The following is an 18,661-nucleotide window of genomic DNA, read 5'->3' on the forward strand; positions in this document are numbered from 1 at the left end:
TGTGCTGTTTGTACATATTACCGCCAAATTGGCCAGATTGACGTCAGTACATGTAAGGCCTTTCATTTTCCCGACCATGCGTCATAATATTCGCACCAATTAAATGAATCCATCACCAAGAAACGAGAAAAGATATGGAATTTGGAATCGTATCAATGAATCCTAGGTGGCAGCAGAAATTCCCGTAGTCATGAACCAGTGATAGCGGATTAACCCCGCCAGTACAAAGATGTTTCATGGCCTCCATTTACGAACAAGAAGATGTGAGGCAGTGGTTTTGAAGGGGTTAATGCCAATTTTGTTGTCAAGGATGTGAGGAGTGAGATAAGTGGCCAAAGAGAATGATAGAGCAGGGAGAGGCACGGAGACGCATTTCCGTAGCACAGCAAATTCTATAACCAAAAAAAAAAGAATAAAAAACAAACGAAACAAGCATGATAATTATATTACTGTAAGGGATATTGAGACTATTTTGAAATTCGTTGACAATATTTTAATCGTCTTTAGATACGTCGTTTTGATTAAGCATCCGGCTGATCTTTAAGAGGAAGGGCTCTCTTGCGATGTGCACACGTAAGTATTTAATTCCGCTCTCAGACAAGGACATTTGGCTGAAGAGCACAAGTCTGAACTTTGGAATTACACAGAATGGCAAAACTAATTATCTGGCTGAGATCATCCTTTCAGCTACACTACAATCTCTTTCTCTCCCACAGAGCCCCATCCACTATGTTTTTCTTGCCTTCTGCCTTCGCCTTTCCCTATCTCTTTTCTTGTAAGCTCACATGTTGTACTTGTTGTACATAATTCTTGCCTTGTCTTGTATTCTCTACGTCCTTTTGTTTTCACCTTGCTCTTCCGTTTACCATTTATTGCTCCCGTTCCACTCCACCCCACTTCCCCTCCCATCTCCTCCTTTCTCCCGTTTGTTTTCTTTATATATTTATCTCTATAGGCCCCTTATCTATCTATTTAGCTATCTATACTAAACAAATAAATGAATATATATATATATATAATATATATATATATATATATATACACACTTATGAAGTAGTTATGTAATGAAACTAAAATGAATAAGAAGATCCAGCAAAAACCAAGCTTACAAGAAAACTGGAAACTTGTTTAAACGTGTTTGTTTTGTGTGTTCGGTTTTGGGTTTTGTTTTTTGTTTTGATTTGTAAAAATGACCATGCCTAATCTGGAAGCGATCCGAATGAGTAATTACGATATGAAGGTACACACGCATATATATATATATATATATATATATATATATATATATATAAACATGTTGCGAATTCACGTATTGGCTCCAATGTAACGAAGAATAAACCGGTAATGCAATATTTCGCCAATATAGAGTTTATTGAGCAACTCAAATTTTCGGTGGCTTCCATCCACCTTCTTCAGGAGTCTCGACGCGGAATATTGGCGAAATATTGCATTACCGGTTTATTCTTCGTTATATATATATATATATATATATATATATATATATATATATAAAGAAGTTCCACCAGCAATAAGAAGGGTGTACGTTGGACATGCAACAACCTGGCGTGAGCGCACTCGTCAGTAAGTCAGATGACATAATTTTCAAAGACTATTGAAATCTTCTTCAAGAGATTTCATAATAGTCACTGTATCGCTTGTTGCATTATTTCTTTTTCCAGTTTTTTTTTTTCGCACTATTTATCTTATTGTTCATTCCATGTATTTCCAGAGAGTATCTACATTGAAGCCATCTGAATAGCTGGTATTCGCCGCATTGTTCCTGAATTATCATTCTCTTCAGCTAAACATCAGCCGCTTATCCTTAATTTAGGGTCTACAGAAAGTTTTGCAATTTTTTAATGATATTTTGCATTACCTAAATCTGTTTGAGTACAATATGACTGAAAAAAATCATAATAATAAACATTTGAGAATAATCCTACTAAACTTGTCACTGTCAGATACTGATTCATCTAAACAATGATGTCTATTCCTCTTATTAGCCTTTCTAATTATTTCTCCATTATCTCCGCCGTAGTGTAAAATTGATTGTATTTCTTTGTAACACATATAAAAATTATCTAACCTGACTGCTAACAATTGTCGTTATTATTGTTGTTAATCGTTGCGATAATGTGCCCTTATAATGTACCCTTAATAAAACGTATACTCAGAGGAATAGTAATGGCTACAATGGTAACAACAACAAAAACGGCTACGTTTCAATTTTATTGTACATTGGACTTTTTCTCGATATGTTTCTACTTTGACACGTATTGCCTTCTGCCCATTCCCTTCGCATTATTCAACTATTTCTGTGTAATGTTTCAAGCGAAAAAGATGAATAAATGCATTTTAATGACTATATGAATATACAAATATGTATTGTACGGACGAATTAGTTATCCCGCGTCATCCAGAAGCGACCCGCATGCGATTATTCAATAATTCGGGATTACAGATCATTCCCCCCCAAAAAAAAAAAAAAAAAAATGGCACGGTCATGATGGTTGACTCGATGAGATTTAAAAAGGACTTTCTCAGAAGCAATTTTGGCCCAGAATGAGAAGCTATCCACTTGTACTAGACACGTTGAGTGAACGAACCATGTAATGCCCACATTTTTAACAGCGTTTTTATATTAACAGTTACCCTCATCCATGTCCATATACACATTCAAAGATGGTTTCGAATAAACTTGGAGTTATTATCAGATATTAGTGTGCTTTCTCTGGTTGCTTTTCTTTTTGCTGCATGTCATACTCATTATACAAATGATGCACAGGACAGAGTGGATCGGTGAGAACTGGATGCGTGAGTTTAACTTTGAAATTTGTTTAAAGATTGTTTTAGACTGTTTTAGACTGTTTCCAAAGTTAAACGCGAGCATCCAATTCTCATCGATCCACGAACTAGGCCTGTGCATCATCGGCGTTCTATAAAATGGGCCCATAGATTCATGAAATTCAACCTTTTTCCCCATCATGCGTCCGCTACACCTTCAACACTGTACAAGGCTTGAGCCATTTGGATTTTACCGGACGCATGGCTCTGTGTGGATCGCATGATAATTGACCAACAGTTTGCAGATATTCTATATACCATTTTATAATTGTTGTTGTTGATATGTGTTTGGTACATTTTTATCGTTCTTTTTTTCTTTGCGTGGAAACTTGGGAACCACTTTAATATCTATAAGGAACTACCACAAGACCGACTGCTTAAAGTCCCCTTGTCAGAGGAGTGGGCAGCAAAGATTGGAGTGTCTTGCCTGGGGGCACAACCGCTGCTTCCAGCGGATTTGTACCAGGAGCATCAAGACTGAAGGTGTGCGGTCTTACCCCCGCCAAGCTACAAAAGCCACTCTAGAGATAGAAATACAAAACATAAAGCAAAGTGGGTGTGCGTGCGTGTGTGTTAGCGTTCATCAGGTCAAGAGCAGAGTGGTATGAAGAGGGAGAACAGAAAACACAGTATTTTGAACAGTTGTTGAAATCTAAGAAAAGGAAAAGTGTTATCAAAGAAGCATACAATGAAAAGAAAGAAATAGTGTCAGATAAAAATGAGATTTTGAAAATCATTAGAACATTTTATGAAAAATTGTATTCTGCTTGTGATACTCTTGAAGATGAAAAGTTGATGTTTTTATCTGGTATTCCCAAATTAAATGAAGAAAGTAGAAATTTATGTGAAGGTGAAGTAACTAAAAATGAATGTTATGAAGTTTTGAAGGAAATGAAAGTTAATAAGTCTCCGGGAAATGATGGATTCACTGTGGAGTTCTATAATGAGGCATATAATAGGGGGGAACTGTCTACATCTCAAAAGCAAGGAGTAATTACATTTATAGAGAAGGAAGGTAAAGATGGTATGTATGTTCAAAATTATAGACCTATTACTTTGTTAGATGTTGACTATAAGATTTTATCGAAAATATTAGCCAAAAGGATTCAAAAGGTGTTACCGGAAATTATTCATCATGATCAAGTAGGCTATATGAAAAACAGAAATATCGGAGAAGCTGTAAGAATAATAGATGACATTCTTTTTCATGCATTGGAACATCCTTGCGGTTATCTAGTTGCGGTGGACTTTGAGAAAGCATTCGATTCGGTAGCGCATATCTTTTTATTTAAAATTCTGCAATTATTTGGTTTCGGGAATTCATTTCAATTTTGGGTTAAAGTCTTGTACACAGATATCAGTAGCTGTGTTATGAACGGTGGAAACTCAACGGGGTACTTAAATATCAAACGGGGTGTGAGGCAGGGTGATCCTCTGTCTCCATATATATTTTTATTAGCTATGGAAACTTTAGCTGGAGTTATTAGAAAAGATAAGGATATTAATGGAATTCAATTTGGTCAAAATGAAATAAAACAAATTTTATACGCGGATGATATTTCTTTGTTTGTGAAAGATGAGGGTTCAATTAAAAGGTTACAATTTTTATTTGATGAATTTGGGAAAATAAGTGGTCTCAAAATAAATAAAGGGAAGACTAATTTCTTATGGTTTGGGGAGGAAAAAGATAGGCCAAATATTCATTTGTTTGGGAATCTTGTCCAAGAAATCAAAATATTAGGAATTTATTTTTCTTTAGATGTCAAGGTGAAAGAGAATTTAAATTTTAAAGAAATATTAAGTAAGATAAAAAGCTTTTAGGATGGTGGAAAGAAAGAGATTTAACACTTATGGGAAAAATACATCTGATGAAAACATTCGCCTTGTCAAAATTAAATTATGTAGCATCACTTATTGTTGTTCCTCAGCGGGTATTTTCAGAAGTCGAAAAAATTACCTTTGATTTCTTATGGCATGGCAAAGACCGTATAAAGAGAAATATTATGTATCAAGATTATGAGTTTGGGGGTTTAAGAATGACGAACTTTCGGTTATTTGTTAAGGCACAACGTATTATGTGGCTAAAACGCCTTCTATATGGAGAAAAAGAAGTTGGGTGGAAATTATTTTTTGACTTCTGTTTTAGTACAGTAGGAGGTAGATTCCTGTTTATGTGTGACTTTGATTCATCTATTATGACAGATAATGTACCACCTTTTTATTCGGAAATATTGAAGGTTTGGCTTGATATTTATAAATATAGACAATTGGAAAATGAGGTTGTAAATCCAATAATATTTAATGATAGGAGTGTACGCATAGCAGGTAGGATGTTTTTTCATAGAGACTTATTTGATGCAGGAATAATTACAATACAAGATATATTAGATAACGGTCATTTGAGATCTCAGTCACATTTTCAAAGTTTGGGTCTTGGTTTTAAGGTAGAAGAATTGCTTAAACTGAATGATATAATTATTTAATGCTATACCCCAGGAATGGAAGGACTCTATGAGAGCAGGTACACTTCAGCAAGTTGATTCCACAAACTTTGACTTAAAATTGATTTTTTTCTGGTCAGAGAGTAAATTTGTAAGTTTTAAAATCGAGAAAAATATATGAGGCTATGGTGGAAGATTTACAGTCATCTTATGTTTTACAAATTAAAGATGACCACAGTAGCTATGATTATACAAACAAAGAAATAAAAGATCTTTTTATTAAACCGAGTAAGTGTACATTGATAAGAAAATATAGAGAATTTCAATTTATGATGTTACATGGTGTAGTTTGGTTTTGTAACAGACAGCCTTTGTTCCTTCTGCCAACATGAGCCTGAAACTTATCTGCACTTATTCTTACAATGTGTTAAAGTGAAACCGTTATGGGAATTTATAATTAATTATTTTGATATAAATGAGTTAAGGAATATGGATTGGAGAGATATATTTGGGGGAATCTCGGGTTATTCAAATAGATCAAAATGTGTAAATACTTTGATTATCTTAATAAAATACATCATTTTTAAATCTAGAACGGGAAATAAGTTACCCACTGGAGAAAAGATGCAAAAGATTATTGTTGAATTAATAAATGAGGAAAAAATCCTTGCGACCAAGGCTGGGAAGCTACATGTACATTTACAAAAATGGGAATATTTTGAGACTTCGTTGAATAAACCAGTCTGAAGCTACGTGCAACGTCTGTGACTTTTATGAAAATAGTAATGTTTCCATAGTATTCCACTCTTTCTTTTCTTCATTTTTTTTCCTTTCCTTCATTCCTCCTCTTCTTCTTCTTCTTTTTTTTTCTCTTGTGTTGTTTTGTATTTTCTCCCCCTCCTTTCCCATGTGTTCCTGTCAGCCTGTTGGCGGGCTGATTATATAACTATATTTACTATATTGTGATGTGTAGGCAAGAGCAGTTAACCAAATTAGGTGCATGTGTATGTGTGTGTGTGTGTATGGGTGTGTTTGTGTGTGTTTGAGTGTTGCATGTGTACAGATAGGGGTGGGGGAGGAAACAGGAAGGGAGGGAACTGGTGGGGGTGGTCATAGGGACTCAGGAAAGGATATGAGTTAGTAGGTGGGCGGGTATTGGTTGATAAATAATATGGTTCCATTATTTATTACTGTATAATTTTGCTGCATAATTCATTTGGATGATTATTAAGATTAATGCTAGAAGAATTGAATCATCACTGTTAAATTTAAGCAATTTTTGAGAGCATAGGGGAAGTGACTGTATATAAATTGATAATTGTTCATGAAAATGTAATTTTTGTTATGTCATTATGTACAGCAATAGCAAATTTGCTATTATGATCACAAATGTATATTTTCGTCATTTCAATTGTAGCAAATGAAAATTGTTATTTTTTTCTATTACTTTGAATGGAACAGAATAAACATCGTAAAAAAAAAACTGCGTGTGTGTGTGTGAGAGAGTGTTGGTGTGTGTGTGTGTGTGTGTGTGTGTGTGTGTGTGGTGTGGTGTTAAAGATATACTGGACTTGTGATTACCAGAAGGAGCAAAACGCCGCTCTTTTGTAGTTTATTGTGACGAACATACATTTCTTCTCTTCACTCCATCGTCATACTGGAGATATGAAAACGGCGGTGATTTGGCTCAGTCGATAGCTCGCCTGCCGCCAGATCCAAAACGGCCCGGGCTCAAATCTCGAGTCTAACTGAGAAATGTTGTGTGTAACCATACCGTCCCCTCTATCAGTAAGAGGCAGAAGCTCTTTTCCTCGGATAGCATAATATGAGATGGAGGTCCCGTGTGTGAAGGAGTCACAACTTATGCACATAAATGATCCCCCTTTATCATATTCATCGCCAAGAGCAGGGTGCATACTAGTAACCCGATGAAGTGGTCCCATCTCACATTTCACCTGGATCCATGGAAGACCAGCAAGTGCAGCTGAATATGGGCTATCCAGCCATCGTCTCGGATGAAAAAAGAAACAAACAAACAAAACACATAACTTGATAAGAGGTTAATCAATAAACGTCTATCACAGGAGAGGATATGTTCAGATGTTGCGTCATCTCATTTATAGATGTACATAAATAAATCAATAGTTAACATGTAAAAAATGTACACAAATAAATCAATAGATAGCAAGTAAAGAAAATATAATATGGAAACTAATGGATATCTCCTGTCCCCGGCAAAATCTCCAGATAAGCGTGCCCAAAGTGACGACCACATTATACATATATATAATTTTAATCAAACTTGTCAGCGTATATAGTTAATCACAACCCACTCTCGTAATCAGTAGCTGATTCCTGGTCGGTAAACCTAATACCCATAGATATCCGCACTTGCGGGCAGGAAAGGAAACCAAGTCTGAAACACGCGTCGCCATGACAACCCATCTCTAAATCAAGAAAAAGAGTAAGAGAGATAAGAGAAGAAGAAGAAGAAGAAGAAGAAGAAGAAGCTAAAATGAGATTTTATGAAACCGTCCTATCATGTCGATGCAGTTTGGCTCTCCTGGGATTTCGCTTATTGTCTTTAAAGAAATCTTCGGCCCTGGTGTAGCTACTCGGAGGAAGGGCACAGGGCAGATCTGAAGCTGGGGAGTGTTTGACTTTGATGCATTCAAGTGGTACGTTCCCATGACAACCTGTGGAAACTAATTGTGTTGAGTACACGGTCGCCCACTTGTCTCTTTACCAACGGTGCAGGCATAAACCAAGCGCTTTGTCAATATAGCACGGGATGAGTAGCCAGGATTTAAAAGAATGAAATTAATTCAGTAAGTCAATATTAGGAAAGCATTTTCATCAAATTCATTTTATCTCTGAACAGTTTGTGCATCCCACACGTGAATAATGATTACATATATGCGAGTATAGATATATATATATATATATATATATATATATGTTGCGAATTCACGTATTGGCTCCAATGTAACGAAGAATAAACCGGTAATGCAATATTTCGCCAATATAGAGTTTATTGAGCAACTCAAATTTTCGGTGGCTTCCATCCACCTTCTTCAGGAGTCTCGACGCGGAATGTCAATGTCAAAACAATGTCAAAATGTTTTGACATTGACATTCCGCGTCGAGACTCCTGAAGAAGGTGGATGGAAGCCACCGAAAATTTGAGTTGCTCAATAGACTCTATATTGGCGAAATATTGCATTACCGGTTTATTCTTCATTTATATATATATATATATATATATATATATATATATATATATATATACATATATACATACATAAGGTGAAGCGGGCTTGGCCTCGTACGTTGTGGGTGCTGCATTATCTTTAGGTATATGTTTGACGGAGGAATGACTCGCAGACGTTGCAGTAACGTTCACTATGGCCTTTTATTCTCCCAAGCTTTCGACTGTGTAACCAGTCTTTTTACAGCGTGTGTGTGTGTGTGTGTGTGTGTGTGTGTGTGTGTGTGTGTGTATGTACATTAGGCCTATAAACATCTCATCAGGGGGCACTTGGAAGGGAGGGTAGATGAAAACAAAATGACTCCACCCCGGATTCCTGAACCTTCCACCATTTGAAAACAAAGGGTATCACGCCCCTCTCTAGGCGATAGATTAACTCAAATTATTAAAAGAAATGCATCAAAACTCTTTATAAAGTAAACCGATCTGGGCCCGACACATCATGATCCACGGTAAAAAAAAGAAAAGAAAAGAAATGTCTTCTGTATGTGCTTCAATGTGTTTTCATGTGGAAACAAATGGAATGAAATTATGGGTAGCCAGTTTACTGTGCGTAAAATACAGCTTTTGCAGCTTTTTTCAGATTACATTCTTCTTCTTCTTCTGATGATGATGATGATAATGATAATAAACGTTTGGACAGTAAAACAAATTTCATTTACAGTTTCCAGCTGTTGCTCTCCCTTGTTAAAAAACAAAACAAAATGGCATTATAGTCTTTTGGCTTTTCACAGGGCGCTCATTACTGCGCTGAAATGATTCCAGAACGAAGACAGAGAGGAGATTTTTTTTCTATTCCTATACTAGTACAAAAACAAACAAACACGAATTTGTTTGTTTCTGTTTTCTCTCTCCCACGCCATCCCACCCTCTCTTCGGTGAACAGTATTTGGAAAGGACAATATAAAGACACCCAGAGCTTACAGGCTGTATCTAATATGGCATTACCCATTCTTTAATATCCTTCATTTCACAAGACATGACGAGTAAGGTGCGCATGAGCATGATGAGGATGTACATTGCGGATGTTTTTATGTGGATATCACCTAGAGTTCATGATGTGTTGTTTGAAATCAAATGAGTAAAAGGGGACGAATCGTTCAATTCCGATGCTCTAGAGAAAGACAAAATGTCGTCGCCCTTTGCAGGTAATGTATTGATTTGTTGTTGTCGTTGTTGTTGTTGTTGTTATTGTTAATGTCGTTGTTGTTTTCGTTCATCCACGTATAGTCGTACATAATCACACTGACGGAGAAATACGTGTGTATCGTATAATCATGATAATAGGTATTGCATTATGTCAAATAAAAAAGGATATATTATTCTCATTACGAAGGAGATGCACGCGGATACATTTTGCTGTTGTTGTTGTTGTCGATATTTTGGTTTGGTAATCGCTTTGGCAGTGACTACATTTTGATAAACATTTCACACGGGTGATAAAAAATAAGCGTTAAAGTTTCTTTCGTAATTTTTGTCATCATTTTATTCGATTTTTAAAAATGTGCTTCCAAGTTTGTATCGGACTCCCTGGAATAAGCGAATGCTCGTCTAAATTTCGTATTTTGTCGATCAATTCTGAAACATTGTCCTTCAATTCCGTGCGTTGCCACCTGTTTTAGTTAATTGTAAAATACAGATTCGTCCATCACGGTAGCTGAGTGCGAGTTCGTTTATATATTGGCATTCATTTTCGCCAAGTACAGTCAAAATGACCCCCAGATACCTTGCTATGAGTGTTACCTTAATCAAACCGTTTACTCAACACAATCAAATCGTCTTGATAACACATCAAAACAAATGTTCTTTCACACTCACCACTCACTCAAGTTATGCATAGATGATATGTCCACCCACTGGCACACAGAAATAATTGTGCTAACGCTTACATATTCAGTGGTGACACAGTGATATAGATAGATAGATTATAAACATCATATAAGTGAGAAATAAGCTAACATGTGACTAGTATTAGAGTAGAAATGTGTTCTCATATTCCAGAAGGGGGGATGTATTGAAATACAGCAATAATCACTGGGAAGGCGGTTCACAACTACTGCAGGAGTTTAGGTCTGAGTGTGTGCACTTCTGTTATATAGACAAACACGATAAAAATTTGCGTGTTGGTGTGTACAGTGTGAATACGGAAACATGAACACAGCCCCAAATGCCCCCAAATCATTAAGTTTGCAGTTTTAATTTCACGTTTGTCATGTTTGAGCATATTAACGGTTGACCATAAATTCTTATGACGACGGATTAACTCCTATTAACCATTATTGCTCAATTTGTCACTTTTAATATGAAGTCTAAGTCTAACCGTTATGCATACAAAAACTTATAGCAGAAACAGAGTCAAACATCGGATAAACGAAACAGAAGTCAAGTATAGAATGGATGGCGTCTATCAAGCAAAGTATTCATTACGTAGATATAAACGCAGCTACCCTTAAATCTATCCAATAAACATTTCCGTATATGGATCCCTTTCAATAAAAATGTTCCGGCCTTGTTGTTCATTGTATATTTTTTCTTCTGACTCGACTTCTCTGACTTGTTTTCAAGGACTATGAGAACGAAAACTCAAGTAAATCATAGATCTAAAAGTAGAAGAGAGCATATTGAGCCAGAATAGGTCTTTCTTGAGACAAGATTGATGAAGAGTATATAGCTAATTGTAAGTTCACACAGACAAAGGGCCCTCCCTGATAATCATACTATCTGACACATCAAAGTGACGTTGAGTTTGATATTAAGCTATCGCTTGATCAAAATATGGAAATCGCGAATTTAGCCCGCGACAAGATAATCTATATAATCACCGGAGAAATACTCTCAAAATCAATTCATTTTGAACTCAACTTGGTGCATCCTCAAGCCAACAAATGTATTAATAAAAACAACGAAAATCTTTTTAACGTAGATAAGGTGAAAACGTTATACTGCTTAAAATGCCCATAAGAGGCCTCTCCAAATCAAGAATATGGAAAATAGATAGAAACCTGCAACTGACGCGCTCTCAAAGTAAAATGAAAAGAGAGTACTTCGGAATAACACTGAATCGAAAGTGAGTCTTTGTAGTGTAAATTCCCGTAACAGCCATTTGAAAACATAGTTTGGTAATTTTGATGATATTAAAGAGGATCAAAATGCATTCCTTAAGAATTTTCTTGTATCGTTTTCTGTATTTTGTTTGAGTGTAACTTTTTTTCCTTCCCAAACGAAGCGTATCTATGCGAGATAATTATGTTTTTTTTTTCTAAAACCAGAGAAGCTTTACTAGCACCTTCTCCCAGCATGAAAGTTGTTATGTTAAGTAAAATTTAGAAATCACCCAAACGATCTTCGAGATCAAGCAAGCTTCGTTTTGTCGTCCGAGAGCTAGGTGATTTTGCTGGTTGCCATGGAAATCACAATGCGCGTCGACTGGCAACAAATTCGTCAAATTCTAACGACTTGACGGAAGAGACAGACGAATCTAGGGTTGGCGACAAAAGTGTTTTCAAGATAATCGTATTAATGAGAAAATGGCTGAGAGCAACAATGAATACATAAGCAGCTATATGTATTTTCTGTTTTACTTATCCACCTTCTCATGCAGTGAAATGTTCCAAACATGTATTTTCATATATGAATTGTTGTAAAACATTTTTTTATTCTTTCTGTATATATGTGATAGAAACCTCAAGCGTGTTAATGCCATTTTCGGTTTTTATCACATATATCATACAGAAGGAAGAAAACAAATGTTTTACAACATTCACGTGGTGATGTATACGGTCGTACAGAAGATATAATCATCTTTGGATAAAAGAGTAAGATATTTGCAAATGCTGCTATGAGAAGAGGAAGGTCACGAAAAGAAGGTTGATAATAACACCAGCCTTGACCATGTTGACAGACCGATGAAAACAGCAATGAGATGGTTTAGAATAAATCCTAGTTGTCAAACATTGTTGCAAATACGATGATTTTCAATATTGGTATATTTAAGGGAGAGAATCACTGAAAGACAGAATTCAAATACTACTATACGCTTAACAGGCCATCATTCTTCAAGGGGATAACTTATAATAATAACTGTCATTGTTTTCCATTTATGCAAAATAGTATTCATCCAACGTCTCGATTATTGATGACGTTTGACTTGATTACTCACTAATGTAATTTTCATTCCGTAATACCCCGCCGCTCCATTCTTTAGCCATCGCTGTGCAGACATATGTACATAACCTTCCAAGACTGACTCTGCTGCCAAGGCTGTCGCAAGATTTAAGCTGCATCATTTCCATCCCAATTTAAGTGTGCATCATTGCTCGCATTCGACAGGCCTCTCAGTCTACTACGACTTTTTCTGTTGGTCGTTCGCATCATCTCTGGCGTGAACAATTCCTTTACGCGTTCCCCAAGATATTCTTAATCTCAATGTAATTTGACCTCGAGTTTCTAAGGGCGTCGTAGTAACATTTAAAGAGCCATCAGGGAATGAAGTGTCGCGCGAACGTCAGTGGCGTACGTGCGTGTGACCGTAAATATTGAATTGGATAGAGTGAGTACGTCTCCTTGCCACAGATTGCTGCTGCAGCCGTCTGCTATGAAAGTCAGAGCGCAATTTGTATCTGTGCGCGCTCTGGGAACGCAAATCGGGAACGCGGCGTTCACAGATATAACACTGTCGCCACAATCTGTCAAATAGGAGGAACATCCGCCTGCATATCGAGAGAGTCTCGGTTGTCCTAAGATATAAAGGGTAAGGATTGGACATTATTACCTGATGACTTATTTGGGAGTTTTATGTGTGCTATGGTCAGTGGGGACAGCTTTTTCGTTGTTGTTGTTGTTGGTGGTGGTGGTGGTGTTGGTGTTGGTGTTTTTGATGTTGTTTCTTTTGTTGTTCAGAGTTTTTTTTGTTTCCTGTTATTTTTTTTTACAAGAAATTGCATATTTGTCATCTTTCATTGTTCAGGATTTTTTTGTTTGTTGTTTCTTGTCGCTTTTTTTTCTAACAAGAAATTGCATAATCATTATCTAAATCTCCGCTATACGCGGAATTGCAGAATGCAATAATAACTGCAACACGAGACATTTCTCATAATTTTCCTTTCGTTCTCGGATTGCTCCCGATGTTATCGACAACCCAGGGCCATGAAAAGAAAAAAAAAACCCTCACAAATGCAAAACACACACACACACACACACACACACACACACACACACTCCTTCTCTCTTTATTTTCTCTCTCTACATAATCAGCAGTAGCAGGTCTCTTGCCTTGCCGACAACCCTTTATCTGTCTTGGGCCTTCCCTCTTCAATCCGATTCGTAGGTTTACAGAAGACAGCTCCTGAACATCGTCGTCACCGTGCCACTAATTGGGTGGGTCGTGCCTCGTAAGAGCCACCTTCCGCCGTGCCGTCCGGGAGATATCGGGGGAACAGAGAAAAAGAGAACAATCGGGAAAGGTGCTTTAGGCCATCGACGAAGTCGTACCGTCATTGTCCCCTTCTTGCCTCCTGGAGGGATGTGATTAGTCTTGTTCAAGGTAAGGAGAGCTTTTTTTCCCTTAATCGTGCGTGTGATCGCTTTCTTGTGTTGAACGCGCAGAAATATTTGAACTTGACACAGTATGACATTTCGAGGTGAGAGTCTGATGGAAACTGTACATTGCCCTTTGTTTACAATCTTTGACCTCTCACGCCAAAGCGGTCTTAATAAAACTGCTCAACATCTATCTGATGTGATGTAATGTCACAGTTACAATCTGAGAACGTGCAGATAAAGGTTAATACAGACCATCTCCTAAACCCTTTGAACACCATAGTCTCGAGTCTAATCTGCGGGCTGGCGTCAGTGGGAAAGGTGTCATAATAGCAAAATTGTCGTCAACGGGTTAGTTAAAATTGGTACCTTAAGCTGTTGTTTTTGACAAATGCGATAAATCTTCATGACAGCCATGCTTCATAAACTTAGTACCGAAGCATTAATCTACAGGTTAATCTGTGTTCTTATCAACCAAATTATCAGAACTTATTCATGCAGCGATTACATATTACAATATCAAACTTAAAATCACCACGTTCTCCTTAGCTGTTTTGAACTGCTCTTCTGATTAGAAATATTGTTTTGACAAATCTGTAATTCACACGTCATTGCAGACTACTGTGAACTGGCTTATTCATTACCAGCGGTGCAGACAGGAATGCCGCTGTGTTGATCATTGCTAATTACTACATGAATGAGGAACAGGACTGGTTTTCTTCAATTAGCTATCCGGTATCTGATCTTAACCTAACATCTGTCATCTATACTCTCCTTCCCGTTTCTCTGCTATGGATATTGAAATGATTTTCTGTGATGTGCTGCAATATCGCTAGTTTATTTGTTTGTGTGTGGTCATGTGAAAATATAAACAAGACGCAAATTGTATCACGCTGTTGCCAATATTGTCTGCAATGAGCCACTTTGAAAAAAGAAATCAAACGAAAATAGTCTTAGGATGGAAAATAATTTGTAATTTCTTGATATGAGTTGCGGTTGCTATTTCGGTTTAGAGAATGATTGTGCGTACATGAGTAATTTGCACTGACATATTTTTTCCCCACTGTCTATGCATTTCTCAACTTCGTACGGCGACAATAAGTGGGACCATTCTGACATACATTCTGCCATAGTGGAATCACCACAAATTATCAGTGCATGTTTTGCTGATCTTACTTTGACGAATTACTCTCACACGAACATCTGGTGAAGATGTGGACATGGTGCGGACTCCTGAGTCAGAGCTTAAAGGGACTGTACAGTACTGGTTGAGGTGGGGATTCATGTTCTGAACATTCCTAAGCGAGATAATGAGAAACATCTTATGAAATAATAATGAAAGAGCATGTAATTTTAAGAAGGATTCAACGTTTATTTGAGGAAAATTGGTTTTCATATGGCTGAGATATCCAACAAAGTGATGATAATAATAAAAGGCGACAGGCCACGCCTTTCATTAGGATCTCTTTGTTTCACCTTGTTTTTGGATATCTCAGCCATTTCAAAACAGATTTTCATCAAATAAACTTTTGATACACCTTAGAATTGCATGCTCTTTGACATCTCATAGAGTGGTTTCTGAATATCTCGCAAAACGTTAAAAGCTAAATCCTCACCTCAACCAGAACTGTACACAGCTTTTAAACTGTGGAAACAATTTACAACCCTATTATTCCGTCATTGCAATCATAGACCTATGATGGGAGGGGAGAAAATCGATCAATCAAGTTCCTTTTTCTGTCGCATTATGTCTCGTTTTCTATGTATTTGCGTCATTTGCGACAGAAATCTGAGCATTAATCGCGTGGCTCACACAATACGGACATTACAATAGACTTCCTCATCTCGCAGAATGCTGAGATTTACAAAATTCTATTTTCGTCCTCGCAATGTTTGTGTAGCCTATTCAGAGGGTACATTATTGAGCGAAGGTTAGTGTTGCCATTTTCCTTTCTGTACGACGAATTGAGAAGCGGGGGGAAAAGCCAGGCAAGACGTAAGCAATTTGTTCAGTGTGTGTTTCTTTGTACGAGATCCTTACACACGTCCACGTGCCTTTTTATCGCTGATTTCCTCTCAACAGTAAAAGCGGAAACCTTCGTCCATGTCGTCACTTTATCCGTAAAGCAATGATACAGTGTATATCCTGTCGTCACTGGAATTTCAGCACAATGATGCGAAATTATTTCGTTGCCAATGAAATACTGTAAGCGTCGTAAAATCTATACATGAAAGATAGAGTTGAATACTAGTAGGTTGATTATGTTTGAATTCCGCATTTCGTGTGATTGCAGAAGAGGGAAGGAGTTGTCATTGTTTCTCTATTCCGGAATCGTCATTTTTCCGTGTAAAAATGAATAATGTGTGTGTGTGTGTGTGTGTGTGTGTGTGTGTGTGAATGTGTGTGTGTGTGTGTGTGCGTGTGTGTGAGTGTGTGTGTGTATGTGTGTAATGCATATCGTAGGTTAAATCCACGAAATCGTATACCCGATTTTATCATGCATATCTCACATGCTGCGACTGACATTAGGAACATGATGAAAATTGCGTGTTTTCAAAGTAAGTCTATTCTACAATCTTCTGCATGTATCTTTTAGATTGGGTCCCATAGAGTTTTGTAGTATAATATGAATGATATATGATATCTCAGTTTACCAAGAGTAGAAGACAGATCTTTAGTAATGATTCACATCTACTATGAACATGTCACATAGTGTCTCCATAGGTAAAGAATTGTTATGTGTATGTTTTCCCCCAAATGTTTCTCTTGTTATTTTTCAAATTGTTGCCATTTATGTATGAATAATGTGATTTCGATTTGATTTAATAAAACATACAAATATAAAAGATAATAATTTCCCTAACTGTCCTTAAAATAGATAATATGGATAACACAGACAACCCCAAAAACTCACACAGACGCACACAAATTTTATTAGGATTCAAAACGAAATTGATAAGCAGAAACTATATTATGCATATTGCAGTTTTGGCTTGTTATGATTTGTATCATCTTTCTCACAATCTGTAGCCATCACTTTTTATTACCAAAGCTGCTGATAGGATGATAGGCATCATGGTGTACAGAATGATATCTCAAGCATTTATACGCTGCCCATTACGCGAGAAAGTCAATTAACGCGAAGGTAAGATTTTCTGGTTTGCGTCATACTGTCACAGTCAAAGTGCTCTCTTGAAGCCCCTAGAAGGTTGTACGCATGTCCGGTCCCCTTTGAGGCAAAGGACCGTTTATCGTTATGGTAATAATGACGATGATAATGATAACAATAACAATCTGATTATGATTACTATATTCTATCATCATCATCATCATCATCACCATCACCATCATTATTTCATATTATAGGGTTGGCATAGTATTGGTGGAGATGGGGATTGGGCTTTAACTTTTTGAGATGTCAAGAAACCACTTATCAAATAATAAAAAAGCAAACTATTCTCAGAGGAATTTATGGCTTTTTAGATAAAGAATTGGTTTTGGAATTCCTGAAACATCCAAAAGCACAGTAAAACAAAGCAATCACTACAATCGTTATGTTTTGGACATCTCATCCATTTAAAAACCAATATTCATCATATAAAAGTTGAATCCCTCTAATAATTACATGCTCTTTCATATTTCATAAGAGGTTCCTCATTATCTCACCAAAAACTGTATAAAAAAAAACCAACCACCTGATGTTAGGTCTCAACCAAAACTCTACTTTTCCTTTAAAGTAATATAAGTCTTAATAGTCAGTGAGTCTTGCCGAGCTGTGCTGTGTGTTATCATGCCGTCCCTTCCAGAAAGAAGCAACACAATTTGTCCCGTGGATAGGGGATAAAGTGGAAGCCTCGTTTGTCAGACTCCCACACGTATTAGATCCCGCTTCATTCATCTATCGGAAAGAGCAGGGTGCATAACCCACAGAAGTGGTCCCCCCCCCCAAAAAAAAAAAAAAAAAAAACAACAAAAAAAAAACACGATAGTACAATTACTGGTCCCCATGGAAGAGCCCCGCAGCAGCACTATATTCCTATCCATATTCAAATTAACTCTTGTTGAACCTTTTTTTTCAAAATTGAAAGCTACTTTCCCAAGGGTTATTATCACTCAGCGATCATTTTGACACTTATAGTACTTGTATATTGAATTCTTTATCATGTTATCGGAGGTAGTCATCCAGTCAAGCACATTGCTTATTTATGACGGTCTCCTTCACTTGTACTTCCAAATAATTATATAACTGTTCACACGTATGTCCTTTTGCACCTATTTTGTGTACCTGCATGTATATCTATATTATGTTACGAGTAAGATTAGTAACTCCTAGATTTTGTCATTTTCATCGTGTATTTGTGTGTATTTCTGTATATTTGTACGAGTGGACGAACGAAATCAAACTGAAACTGAAACTGAACATAATGAATCCAGATCTAGTGTGTCAAAGAGACGATACATGTAATACACATGAGTGAGGGCATGAGTAAGAGTTATCGACACAAGATGCCTTTGGAACAGTATAACGTCGGACTAGTTCGAAGGTGTGGGTAATCATACCAAGGAGTT

The 18,661-nt window shown here is 36.8% G+C and overlaps 1 protein-coding gene across 4 annotated transcripts in view; it reads left to right on the top strand.

Moving 5' to 3' along the window:
* Positions 1-13,251: 13,251 nt before the first annotated feature.
* LOC139740302 (uncharacterized) overlaps positions 13,252-18,661 on the top strand; it is a 127,508-nt gene continuing 122,098 nt past the window's right edge. For 3 of the 4 annotated variants that reach the window (XM_071650888.1, XM_071650884.1, XM_071650886.1), the window contains exons 1-2: positions 13,252-13,303; positions 13,807-14,095. The gene's annotated coding sequence lies outside the window, so the exon portion shown is untranslated. The remainder of the gene's footprint in view (positions 13,304-13,806; positions 14,096-18,661) is intronic. The other variant, XM_071650885.1, reaches the window with a different exon arrangement.

Source organism: Diadema antillarum, unplaced genomic scaffold (assembly GCF_040938485.1).
Source record: "Diadema antillarum isolate AM-2024a unplaced genomic scaffold, OU_Dant_1.0 seq00000846_RagTag, whole genome shotgun sequence".
NCBI classification, from domain to species: Eukaryota; Metazoa; Echinodermata; class Echinoidea; order Diadematoida; family Diadematidae; genus Diadema; species Diadema antillarum.